This window comes from Rhinoderma darwinii, chromosome 12, assembly GCF_050947455.1.
Source record: "Rhinoderma darwinii isolate aRhiDar2 chromosome 12, aRhiDar2.hap1, whole genome shotgun sequence".
Taxonomy (NCBI): Eukaryota; Metazoa; Chordata; class Amphibia; order Anura; family Rhinodermatidae; genus Rhinoderma; species Rhinoderma darwinii.
In genome coordinates this window covers 20263382-20277809 of record NC_134698.1, presented here as the reverse complement: position 1 = coordinate 20277809, position 14428 = coordinate 20263382, and positions in this window count along the sequence as shown.

Below are 14428 nucleotides of genomic sequence, written 5' to 3'. Positions count from 1 at the left end.
CACTTATATACATTATATGCAGGACACTTATATACATTATATGCAGGACACTTATATACTTTATATGCAGGACACTTATATACTTTATATGCAGGACACTTATATACATTATATGCGGGACACTTATATACATTATATGCAGGACACTTATATACATTATATGCAGGGCACTTATATACATTATATGCAGGACACTTATATACATTATATGCAGGACACTTATATACATTATATGCAGGACACTTATATACATTATATGCGGGACACATATACTTTATATGCGGGCCACTTATATACATTATATGCAGGACACTTATATACATTATATGCAGGACACTTATATACATTATATGCGGGACACTTATATACATTATATGCGGGACACTTATTTACATTATATGCAGGACACTTATATACTTTATATGCAGGACACTTATATACATTATATGCGGGACACTTATATACATTATATGCGGGACACTTATTTACATTATATGCAGGACACTTATATACTTTATATGCAGGACACTTATATACATTATATGCAGGACACTTATATACATTATATGCAGGACACTTATATACATTATATGCGGGACACTTATATACATTATATGCAGGAAACTTATATACATTATATGCGGGACACTTATATACATTATATTCAGGACACTTATATACATTATATGCAGGACACTTATATACATTATATGCAGGACACTTATATACATTATATGCAGGACACTTATATACTTTATATGCAGGACACTTATATACATTATATGCGGGACACTTATATACTTTATATGCAGGACACTTATATACATTATATGCGGGACACTTATATACATTATATGCGGGACACTTATATACATTATATGCGGGACACTTATATACATTATATGCGGGACACTTATTTACATTATATGCAGGACACTTATATACTTTATATGCAGGACACTTATATACATTATATGCAGGACACTTATATACATTATATGCAGGACACTTATATACATTATATGCGGGACACTTATATACATTATATGCAGGAAACTTATATACATTATATGCGGGACACTTATATACATTATATTCAGGACACTTATATACATTATATGCAGGACACTTATATACATTATATGCAGGACACTTATATACATTATATGCAGGACACTTATATACTTTATATGCAGGACACTTATATACATTATATGCGGGACACTTATATACTTTATATGCAGGACACTTATATACATTATATGCGGGACACTTATATACATTATATGCGGGACACTTATATACATTATATGCAGGACACTTATATACATTATATGCAGGACACTTATATACATTATATGCAGGACACTTATATACATTATATGCGGGACACTTATATACATTATATGCAGGACACTTATATACATTATATGCAGGACACTTATATACATTATATGCAGGACACTTATATACATTATATGCAGGACACTTATATACATTATATGCAGGGCACTTATATACATTATATGCAGGACACTTATATACATTATGTGCAGGACACTTATATACATTATATGCGGGACACTTATATACATTATGTGCAGGACACTTATATACATTATGTGCAGGACACTTATATACATTATGTGCAGGACACTTATATACATTATATGCAGGACACTTATATACATTATATGCAGGACACTTATATACATTATATGCAGGACACTTATATACATTATATGCAGGACACTTATATACATTATGTGCAGGACACTTATATACATTATATGCAGGACACTTATATACATTATGTGCAGGACACTTATATACATTATATGCAGGACACTTATATACATTATATGCAGGACACTTATATACATTATATGCGGGACACTTATATACTTTGTATGCGGGACACTTATATACATTATATGCAGGACACTTATATACATTATATGCAGGACACTTATATACATTATATGCAGGACACTTATATACATTATATGCGGGACACTTATATACATTATATGCGGGACACTTATATACATTATATGCAGGACACTTATATACATTATATGCGGGACACTTATATACATTATATGCGGGACACTTATATACATTATATGCAGGACACTTATATACATTATATGCAGGACACTTATATACATTATATGCAGGACACTTATATACATTATATGCGGGACACATATACTTTATATGCGGGACACTTATATACATTATATGCGGGACACATATACTTTATATGCGGGACACTTATATACATTATATGCAGGACACTTATATACATTATATGCAGGACACTTATATACATTATATGCAGGACACTTATATACATTATATGCGGGACACTTATATACATTATATGCGGGACACTTATTTACATTATATGCAGGACACTTATATACATTATATGCGGGACACTTATATACATTATATTCAGGAAACTTATATACATTATATGCAGGACACTTATATACATTATATGCAGGACACTTATATACATTATATGCAGGACACTTATATACATTATATGCGGGACACTTATATACATTATATGCAGGACACTTATATACATTATATGCAGGACACTTATATACATTATATGCAGGACACTTATATACATTATATGCGGGCACACTTATATACATTATATGCAGGACACTTATATACATTATATGCAGGACACTTATATACATTATATGCAGGACACTTATATACATTATATGCAGGACACTTATATACATTATATGCAGGACACTTATATACATTATATGCAGGACACTTATATACATTATATGCAGGACACTTATATACATTATATGCAGGACACTTATATACATTATATGCAGGACACTTATATACATTATATGCAGGACACTTATATACATTATGTGCAGGACACTTATATACATTATGTGCGGGACACTTATATACATTATGTGCGGGACACTTATATACATTATGTGTGGGACACTTATATACATTATGTGCGGGACACTTATATACATTATGTGCGGGACACTTATATACATTATATGCAGGACACTTATATACATTATATGCAGGACACTTATATACATTATATGCGGGACACTTATATACATTATATGCGGGACACTTATATACATTATGTGCAGGACACTTATATACATTATATGCAGGACACTTATATACATTATATGCGGGACACTTCTATACATTATATGCAGGACACTTATATACATTATATGCGGGACACTTATATACATTATATGCAGGACACTTATATACATTATATGCAGGACACTTATATACATTATATGCAGGACACTTATATACATTATATGCAGGACACTTATATACATTATATGCGGGACACATATACTTTATATGCGGGACACTTATATACATTATATGCGGGACACATATACTTTATATGCGGGACACTTATATACATTATATGCAGGACACTTATATACATTATATGCAGGACACTTATATACATTATATGCAGGACACTTATATACATTATATGCGGGACACTTATATACATTATATGCGGGACACTTATTTACATTATATGCAGGACACTTATATACATTATATGCGGGACACTTATATACATTATATTCAGGAAACTTATATACATTATATGCAGGACACTTATATACATTATATGCAGGACACTTATATACATTATATGCAGGACACTTATATACTTTATATGCAGGACACTTATATACATTATATGCGGGACACTTATATACTTTATATGCAGGACACTTATATACATTATATGCGGGACACTTATATACATTATATGCAGGACACTTATATACATTATATGCAGGACACTTATATACATTATATGCAGGACACTTATATACATTATATGCGGGCACACTTATATACATTATATGCAGGACACTTATATACATTATATGCAGGACACTTATATACATTATATGCAGGACACTTATATACATTATATGCAGGACACTTATATACATTATATGCAGGGCACTTATATACATTATATGCAGGACACTTATATACATTATGTGCAGGACACTTATATACATTATATGCAGGACACTTATATACATTATGTGCAGGACACTTATATACATTATATGCAGGACACTTATATACATTATATGCAGGGCACTTATATACATTATATGCAGGACACTTATATACATTATGTGCAGGACACTTATATACATTATGTGCAGGACACTTATATACATTATGTGCAGGACACTTATATACATTATATGCAGGACACTTATATACATTATATGCAGGACACTTATATACATTATATGCAGGACACTTATATACATTATATGCAGGACACTTATATACATTATATGCAGGACACTTATATACATTATATGCAGGACACTTATATACATTATGTGCAGGACACTTATATACATTATGTGCAGGACACTTATATACATTATATGCAGGACACTTATATACATTATATGCAGGACACTTATATACATTATATGCGGGACACTTATATACATTATATGCGGGACACTTATATACATTATGTGCAGGACACTTATATACATTATATGCAGGACACTTATATACATTATATGCGGGACACTTCTATACATTATATGCAGGACACTTATATACATTATATGCAGGACACTTATATACATTATATGCGGGACACTTATATACATTATATGCAGGACACTTATATACATTATATGCAGGACACTTATATACATTATATGCAGGACACTTATATACATTATATGCAGGACACTTATATACATTATATGCGGGACACTTATATACATTATGTGCAGGACACTTATATACATTATATGCGGGACACTTATATACATTATATGCAGGACACTTATATACATTATATGCAGGACACTTATATACATTATATGCAGGACACTTATATACATTATATGCAGGACACTTATATACATTATATGCAGGACACTTATATACATTATATGCAGGACACTTATATACATTATATGCAGGACACTTATATACATTATATGCAGGACACTTATATACATTATATGCAGGACACTTATATACATTATATGCAGGACACTTATATACATTATATGCAGGACACTTATATACATTATGTGCAGGACACTTATATACATTATGTGCGGGACACTTATATACATTATGTGCGGGACACTTATATACATTATGTGTGGGACACTTATATACATTATGTGCGGGACACTTATATACATTATGTGCGGGACACTTATATACATTATATGCAGGACACTTATATACATTATATGCAGGACACTTATATACATTATATGCGGGACACTTATATACATTATATGCGGGACACTTATATACATTATGTGCAGGACACTTATATACATTATATGCAGGACACTTATATACATTATATGCGGGACACTTCTATACATTATATGCAGGACACTTATATACATTATATGCGGGACACTTATATACATTATATGCAGGACACTTATATACATTATATGCAGGACACTTATATACATTATATGCAGGACACTTATATACATTATATGCAGGACACTTATATACATTATATGCGGGACACATATACTTTATATGCGGGACACTTATATACATTATATGCGGGACACATATACTTTATATGCGGGACACTTATATACATTATATGCAGGACACTTATATACATTATATGCAGGACACTTATATACATTATATGCAGGACACTTATATACATTATATGCGGGACACTTATATACATTATATGCGGGACACTTATTTACATTATATGCAGGACACTTATATACATTATATGCGGGACACTTATATACATTATATTCAGGAAACTTATATACATTATATGCAGGACACTTATATACATTATATGCAGGACACTTATATACATTATATGCAGGACACTTATATACTTTATATGCAGGACACTTATATACATTATATGCGGGACACTTATATACTTTATATGCAGGACACTTATATACATTATATGCGGGACACTTATATACATTATATGCAGGACACTTATATACATTATATGCAGGACACTTATATACATTATATGCAGGACACTTATATACATTATATGCGGGCACACTTATATACATTATATGCAGGACACTTATATACATTATATGCAGGACACTTATATACATTATATGCAGGACACTTATATACATTATATGCAGGACACTTATATACATTATATGCAGGGCACTTATATACATTATATGCAGGACACTTATATACATTATGTGCAGGACACTTATATACATTATATGCAGGACACTTATATACATTATGTGCAGGACACTTATATACATTATATGCAGGACACTTATATACATTATATGCAGGGCACTTATATACATTATATGCAGGACACTTATATACATTATGTGCAGGACACTTATATACATTATGTGCAGGACACTTATATACATTATGTGCAGGACACTTATATACATTATATGCAGGACACTTATATACATTATATGCAGGACACTTATATACATTATATGCAGGACACTTATATACATTATATGCAGGACACTTATATACATTATATGCAGGACACTTATATACATTATATGCAGGACACTTATATACATTATGTGCAGGACACTTATATACATTATGTGCAGGACACTTATATACATTATATGCAGGACACTTATATACATTATATGCAGGACACTTATATACATTATATGCGGGACACTTATATACATTATATGCGGGACACTTATATACATTATGTGCAGGACACTTATATACATTATATGCAGGACACTTATATACATTATATGCGGGACACTTCTATACATTATATGCAGGACACTTATATACATTATATGCAGGACACTTATATACATTATATGCGGGACACTTATATACATTATATGCAGGACACTTATATACATTATATGCAGGACACTTATATACATTATATGCAGGACACTTATATACATTATATGCAGGACACTTATATACATTATATGCGGGACACTTATATACATTATGTGCAGGACACTTATATACATTATATGCGGGACACTTATATACATTATATGCAGGACACTTATATACATTATATGCAGGACACTTATATACATTATATGCGGGACACTTATATACATTATATGCAGGACACTTATATACATTATATGCAGGACACTTATATACATTATATGCGGGACACTTATATACATTATATGCAGGACACTTATATACATTATATGCAGGGCACTTCTTTGGACGTTTTTGGAGCCGTTTTCTCATAGACTCCAATGAAAACATCTCCGAAAACGGACTTAAAAAACGCTGCGAAAACGCAGCGAAAAACGCGAGTTGCTCAAAAAACGTCTGAAAATCAGGGGCTGTTTTCCCTTGAAAACAGTTCGGTATTTTCAGCCGTTTTTGGTCACTACGTGTGCACATACCCTTAGTCTAAATGGTCCAGCCGAACATAGCAAAAAAATAAAAGTTAGCAGTATTACAAATATAAAACCTATACTTTTTTCTCCCCTGCGCCACAATAGAAACTAGAGGTCAAGGAAAAATAATTTCCCTTCATGTAACTCTGCTTCCTGTCAACTGAAAAGTCATCCGCCAGAGGGAAAAAATGTTTCCGCTTTGTGGAGTACAAGAAAGTCTAATTCCCAGGTGGGGCTTTCTTGTACTCATCGGGAAACATTTTTCCTTAGGACAGATGATTTTTCCGTTGACAGGTGACAGAGTTCAATAGGGGGGGTGTTAGGGGGAGGAGGGGGGAAAATATGGTCTGTTCACAGTTTGTGTTTTTTCCACCGCTGCCCTAGATTTCAATCCTATATCCGCCCCTGTGTGCAGAATATCACAAGTTCACAACAGAGCTTGCAGCGGAGAAGCGCACGCCCCTGCGGACCACGATACAGAGAGCGCGTCTAACCAGTGAGTATGGCAACTCTGCACCTCTCCTCAGCCTCCACATGTTATTGGATGAGAGGAGGAGGAGAAGGGCGGACTGTGGCTGATAACATTCACTGCTGGTATATACTTATATCTGCGGTATATACACTGCTTCTATATATGGATCAGAGCGGTATATACACTGCTGGTATATATTTATATCTGCGGTATATTCACTGCTGCTATATATGGATCTGTGCGGTATATTCACTGCTGCTATATATGGATCAGAGCGGTATATTCACTGCTGGTATATATGGATCTGTGCGGTATATTCACTGCTGGTATATATGGATCTGTACGGTATATACACTGCTGGTATATATGGATCTGTACGGTATATACACTGCTGGTATATATGGATCTGTGCGGCATATATACTGCTGGTATATATGGATCTGTGCGGTATATTCACTGCTGCTATATATATGGATCAGAGCGGTATATACACTGCTGGTATATATGGATCTGTGCGGTATATACACTGCTGCTATATATGGATCTGTGCGGTATATACACTGCTGCTATATATGGATCTGTGCGGTATATACACTGCTGCTATATATGGATCTGTGCGGTATATTCACTGCTGGTACATATTTATTTATAGGTTGTGTGCAGTTTATTTTTTGCTTTGCTTCTGTTCCATATGCCTTTTTTTCTAAATATACATTTTTGCCCCTCGAAGTTAAAGGGGTTGTTCCAAGATTAAATGTTATCCCCTGTCTACAGGACAGGACATAACATGCTGATCGGTGGGGGTCTGACCACTGGGACCCCCACTGATAACTGGAACGGTGGTCCCTTGTACCCCTGAGTAACTGGAGCGGCAGGGTGTATGCTTGACCTGCAGCGTCATTAACTCAGGGGTACGAGGGAACCCCACTGATCAGCATGTTATCTCCTATCCTGTAGAGAGGGGATAACATTTAATCTTGGGACGACCCCTTTAAGAACTGAACATGCAGTGAATAGTTTTCAGATTATATTACTGGCTCGATGATTACATTCATTCCTAGTCTGGTCTGTGCAGTTTCGATTTACAAATATTACGGATTGGCAGTACAGATCCAACAGACGTGGACAGAAAGCAAGTGCAGCGTGCGTTACTATACTGACTGTAAAGTGCAGCGTGCGTTACTATACTGACTGTAAAGTGCAGCATGCGTTACTATACTGACTGTAAAGTGCAGCGTGTGTTACTATACTGACTGTAAAGAGCAGCATGTGTTACTATACTGACTGTAAAGAGCAGCGTGCATTACTATACTGACTGTAAAGTGCAGCGTGCGTTACTATACTGACTGTAAAGTGCAGCGTGCGTTACTATACTGACTGTAAAGTGCAGCGTGCGTTACTATACTGACTGTAAAGAGCAGCGTGCGTTACTATACTAACTGTAAAGTGCAGCATGTGTTACTATACTGACTGTAAAGTGCAGCGTGTGTTACTATACTGACTGTAAAGTGCAGCGTGTGTTACTATACTGACTGTAAAGTGCAGCGTGTGTTACTATACTGACTGTAAAGAGCAGCATGTGTTACTATACTGACTGTAAAGTGCCGCGTGTGTTACTATACTAACTGTAAAGTGCAGCATGTGTTACTATACTGACTGTAAAGTGCAGCGTGTGTTACTATACTGACTGTAAAGTGCAGCGTGTGTTACTATACTGACTGTAAAGTGCAGCATGTGTTACTATACTGACTGTAAAGAGCAGCATGTGTTACTATACTGACTGTAAAGAGCAGCGTGTGTTACTATACTGACTGTAAAGTGCCGCATGTGTTACTGTACTGACTGTAAAGTGCAGCGTGTGTTACTATACTGACTGTAAAGTGCAGCGTGTGTTACTATACTGACTGTAAAGTGCAGCGTGTGTTACTATACTGACTGTAAAGTGCTGCATGTGTTACTATACTGACTGTAAAGAGCAGCATGCGTTACTATACTGACTGTAAAGTGCAGCGTGTGTTACTATACTGACTGTAAAGAGCAGCGTGCGTTACTATACTGGCTGTAAAGTGCAGCGTGTGTTACTATACTGACTGTAAAGTGCAGCGTGCGTTACTATACTGACTGTAAAGTGCAGCGTGTGTTACTATACTGACTGTAAAGAGCAGCATGCGTTACTATACTGACTGTAAAGTGCCGCATGTGATACTATACTGACTGTAAAGAGCAGCGTGCGTTACTATACTGACTGTAAAGTGCAGCGTGTGTTACTATACTGACTGTAAAGAGCAGCGTGCGTTACTATACTGACTGTAAAGAGCAGCGTGCGTTACTATACTGACTGTAAAGTGCTGCATGTGTTACTATACTGACTGTAAAGTGCAGCATGTGTTACTATACTGACTGTAAAGAGCAGCATGTGTTACTATACTGACTGTAAAGAGCAGCGTGTGTTACTATACTGACTGTAAAGTGCAGCATGTGTTACTATACTGACTGTAAAGTGCAGCGTGCGTTACTATACTGACTGTAAAGAGCAGCGTGTGTTACTATACTGACTGTAAAGTGCAGCGTGTGTTACTATACTGACTGTAAAGTGCAGCATGTGTTACTATACTGACTGTAAAGTGCAGCGTGCGTTACTATACTGACTGTAAAGAGCAGCGTGTGTTACTATACTGACTGTAAAGTGCAGCATGTGTTACTATACTGACTGTAAAGTGCAGCGTGCGTTACTATACTGACTGTAAAGAGCAGCGTGTGTTACTATACTGACTGTAAAGTGCAGCATGCGTTACTATACTGACTGTAAAGTGCCGCATGTGTTACTATACTGACTGTAAAGAGCAGCATGTGTTACTATACTGACTGTAAAGTGCAGCGTGTGTTACTATACTGACTGTAAAGAGCAGCATGCGTTACTATACTGGCTGTAAAGTGCAGCATGCGTTACTATACTGACTGTAAAGTGCAGCGTGTGTTACTATACTGACTGTAAAGAGCAGCATGCGTTACTATACTGACTGTAAAGTGCCGCATGTGTTACTATACTGACTGTAAAGAGCAGCGTGCGTTACTATACTGACTGTAAAGTGCAGCGTGTGTTACTATACTGACTGTAAAGAGCAGCATGCGTTACTATACTGACTGTAAAGTGCCGCATGTGTTACTATACTGACTGTAAAGTGCAGCGTGTGTTACTATACTGACTGTAAAGTGCCGCATGTGTTACTATACTGACTGTAAAGTGCAGCATGTGTTACTATACTGACTGTAAAGTGCAGCGTGCGTTACTATACTGACTGTAAAGAGCAGCGTGTGTTACTATACTGACTGTAAAGTGCAGCATGTGTTACTATACTGACTGTAAAGTGCAGCGTGCGTTACTATACTGACTGTAAAGAGCAGCGTGTGTTACTATACTGACTGTAAAGTGCAGCATGCGTTACTATACTGACTGTAAAGTGCCGCATGTGTTACTATACTGACTGTAAAGAGCAGCATGTGTTACTATACTGACTGTAAAGTGCAGCGTGTGTTACTATACTGACTGTAAAGAGCAGCATGCGTTACTATACTGGCTGTAAAGTGCAGCATGCGTTACTATACTGACTGTAAAGTGCAGCGTGTGTTACTATACTGACTGTAAAGAGCAGCATGCGTTACTATACTGACTGTAAAGTGCCGCATGTGTTACTATACTGACTGTAAAGAGCAGCGTGCGTTACTATACTGACTGTAAAGTGCAGCGTGTGTTACTATACTGACTGTAAAGAGCAGCGTGCGTTACTATACTGACTGTAAAGAGCAGCGTGCGTTACTATACTGACTGTAAAGTGCCGCATGTGTTACTATACTGACTGTAAAGTGCAGCATGTGTTACTATACTGACTGTAAAGAGCAGCATGTGTTACTATACTGACTGTAAAGAGCAGCGTGTGTTACTATACTGACTGTAAAGTGCAGCATGTGTTACTATACTGACTTTAAAGTGCAGCGTGCGTTACTATACTGACTGTAAAGAGCAGCGTGTGTTACTATACTGACTGTAAAGTGCAGCGTGTGTTACTATACTGACTGTAAAGTGCAGCATGTGTTACTATACTGACTGTAAAGTGCAGCGTGCGTTACTATACTGACTGTAAAGAGCAGTGTGTGTTACTATACTGACTGTAAAGTGCAGCATGTGTTACTATACTGACTGTAAAGTGCAGCGTGCGTTACTATACTGACTGTAAAGTGCAGCGTGCGTTACTATACTGACTGTAAAGAGCAGCGTGTGTTACTATACTGACTGTAAAGAGCAGCGTGTGTTACTATACTGACTGTAAAGTGCAGCATGTGTTACTATACTGACTGTAAAGTGCAGCGTGTGTTACTATACTGACTGTAAAGTGCAGCGTGTGTTACTATACTGACTGTAAAGAGCAGCGTGTGTTACTATACTGACTGTAAAGAGCAGCATGCGTTACTATACTGACTGTAAAGTGCAGCGTGTGTTACTATACTGACTGTAAAGAGCAGCATGCGTTACTATACTGACTGTAAAGTGCAGCGTGTGTTACTATACTGACTGTAAAGTGCAGCATGCATTACTATACTGACTGTAAAGAGCAGCGTGTGTTACTATACTGACTGTAAAGAGCAGCATGCGTTACTATACTGACTGTAAAGTGCCGCATGTGTTACTATACTGACTGTAAAGAGCAGCGTGTGTTACTATACTGACTGTAAAGTGCAGCGTGTGTTACTATACTGACTGTAAAGAGCAGCGTGCGTTACTATACTGACTGTAAAGTGCAGCGTGTGTTACTATACTGACTGTAAAGAGCAGCATGCGTTACTATACTGACTGTAAAGTGCCGCATGTGTTACTATACTGACTGTAAAGAGCAGCGTGTGTTACTATACTGACTGTAAAGTGCAGCGTGTGTTACTATACTGACTGTAAAGAGCAGCGTGCGTTAATATACTGACTGTAAAGTGCAGCAGGCGTTACTATACTGACTGTAAAGTGCAGCAGGCGTTACTATACTGACTGTAAAGAGCAGCATGCGTTACTATACTGACTGTAAAGTGCCGCATGTGTTACTATACTGACTGTAAAGAGCAGCGTGTGTTACTATACTGACTGTAAAGTGCAGCGTGTGTTACTATACTGACTGTAAAGAGCAGCGTGCGTGCGTTACTATACTGACTGTAAAGAGCAGCAGGCGTTACTATACTGACTGTAAAGTGCAGCGTGTGTTACTATACTGACTGTAAAGAGCAGCAGGCGTTACTATACTGACTGTAAAGTGCAGCGTGTGTTACTATACTGACTGTAAAGTGCAGCGTGTGTTACTATACTGACTGTAAAGTGCCGCATGTGTTACTATACTGACTGTAAAGAGCAGCGTGTGTTACTATACTGACTGTAAAGAGCAGCATGTGTTACTATACTGACTGTAAAGTGCAGCGTGTGTTACTATACTGACTGTAAAGAGCAGCGTGCGTTACTATACTGACTGTAAAGTGCAGCAGGCGTTACTATACTGACTGTAAAGAGCAGCATGTGTTACTATACTGACTGTAAAGAGCAGCGTGTGTTACTATACTGACTGTAAAGAGCAGCGTGTGTTACTATACTGACTGTAAAGTGCAGCATGTGTTACTATACTGACTGTAAAGTGCAGCGTGTGTTACTATACTGACTGTAAAGTGCAGCGTGTGTTACTATACTGACTGTAAAGAGCAGCGTGTGTTACTATACTGACTGTAAAGAGCAGCATGCGTTACTATACTGACTGTAAAGTGCAGCGTGTGTTACTATACTGACTGTAAAGAGCAGCATGCGTTACTATACTGACTGTAAAGTGCAGCGTGTGTTACTATACTGACTGTAAAGTGCAGCATGCATTACTATACTGACTGTAAAGAGCAGCGTGTGTTACTATACTGACTGTAAAGAGCAGCATGCGTTACTATACTGACTGTAAAGTGCCGCATGTGTTACTATACTGACTGTAAAGAGCAGCGTGTGTTACTATACTGACTGTAAAGTGCAGCGTGTGTTACTATACTGACTGTAAAGAGCAGCGTGCGTTACTATACTGACTGTAAAGTGCAGCGTGTGTTACTATACTGACTGTAAAGAGCAGCATGCGTTACTATACTGACTGTAAAGTGCCGCATGTGTTACTATACTGACTGTAAAGAGCAGCGTGTGTTACTATACTGACTGTAAAGTGCAGCGTGTGTTACTATACTGACTGTAAAGAGCAGCGTGCGTTAATATACTGACTGTAAAGTGCAGCAGGCGTTACTATACTGACTGTAAAGTGCAGCAGGCGTTACTATACTGACTGTAAAGAGCAGCATGCGTTATTATACTGACTGTAAAGTGCCGCATGTGTTACTATACTGACTGTAAAGAGCAGCGTGTGTTACTATACTGACTGTAAAGTGCAGCGTGTGTTACTATACTGACTGTAAAGAGCAGCGT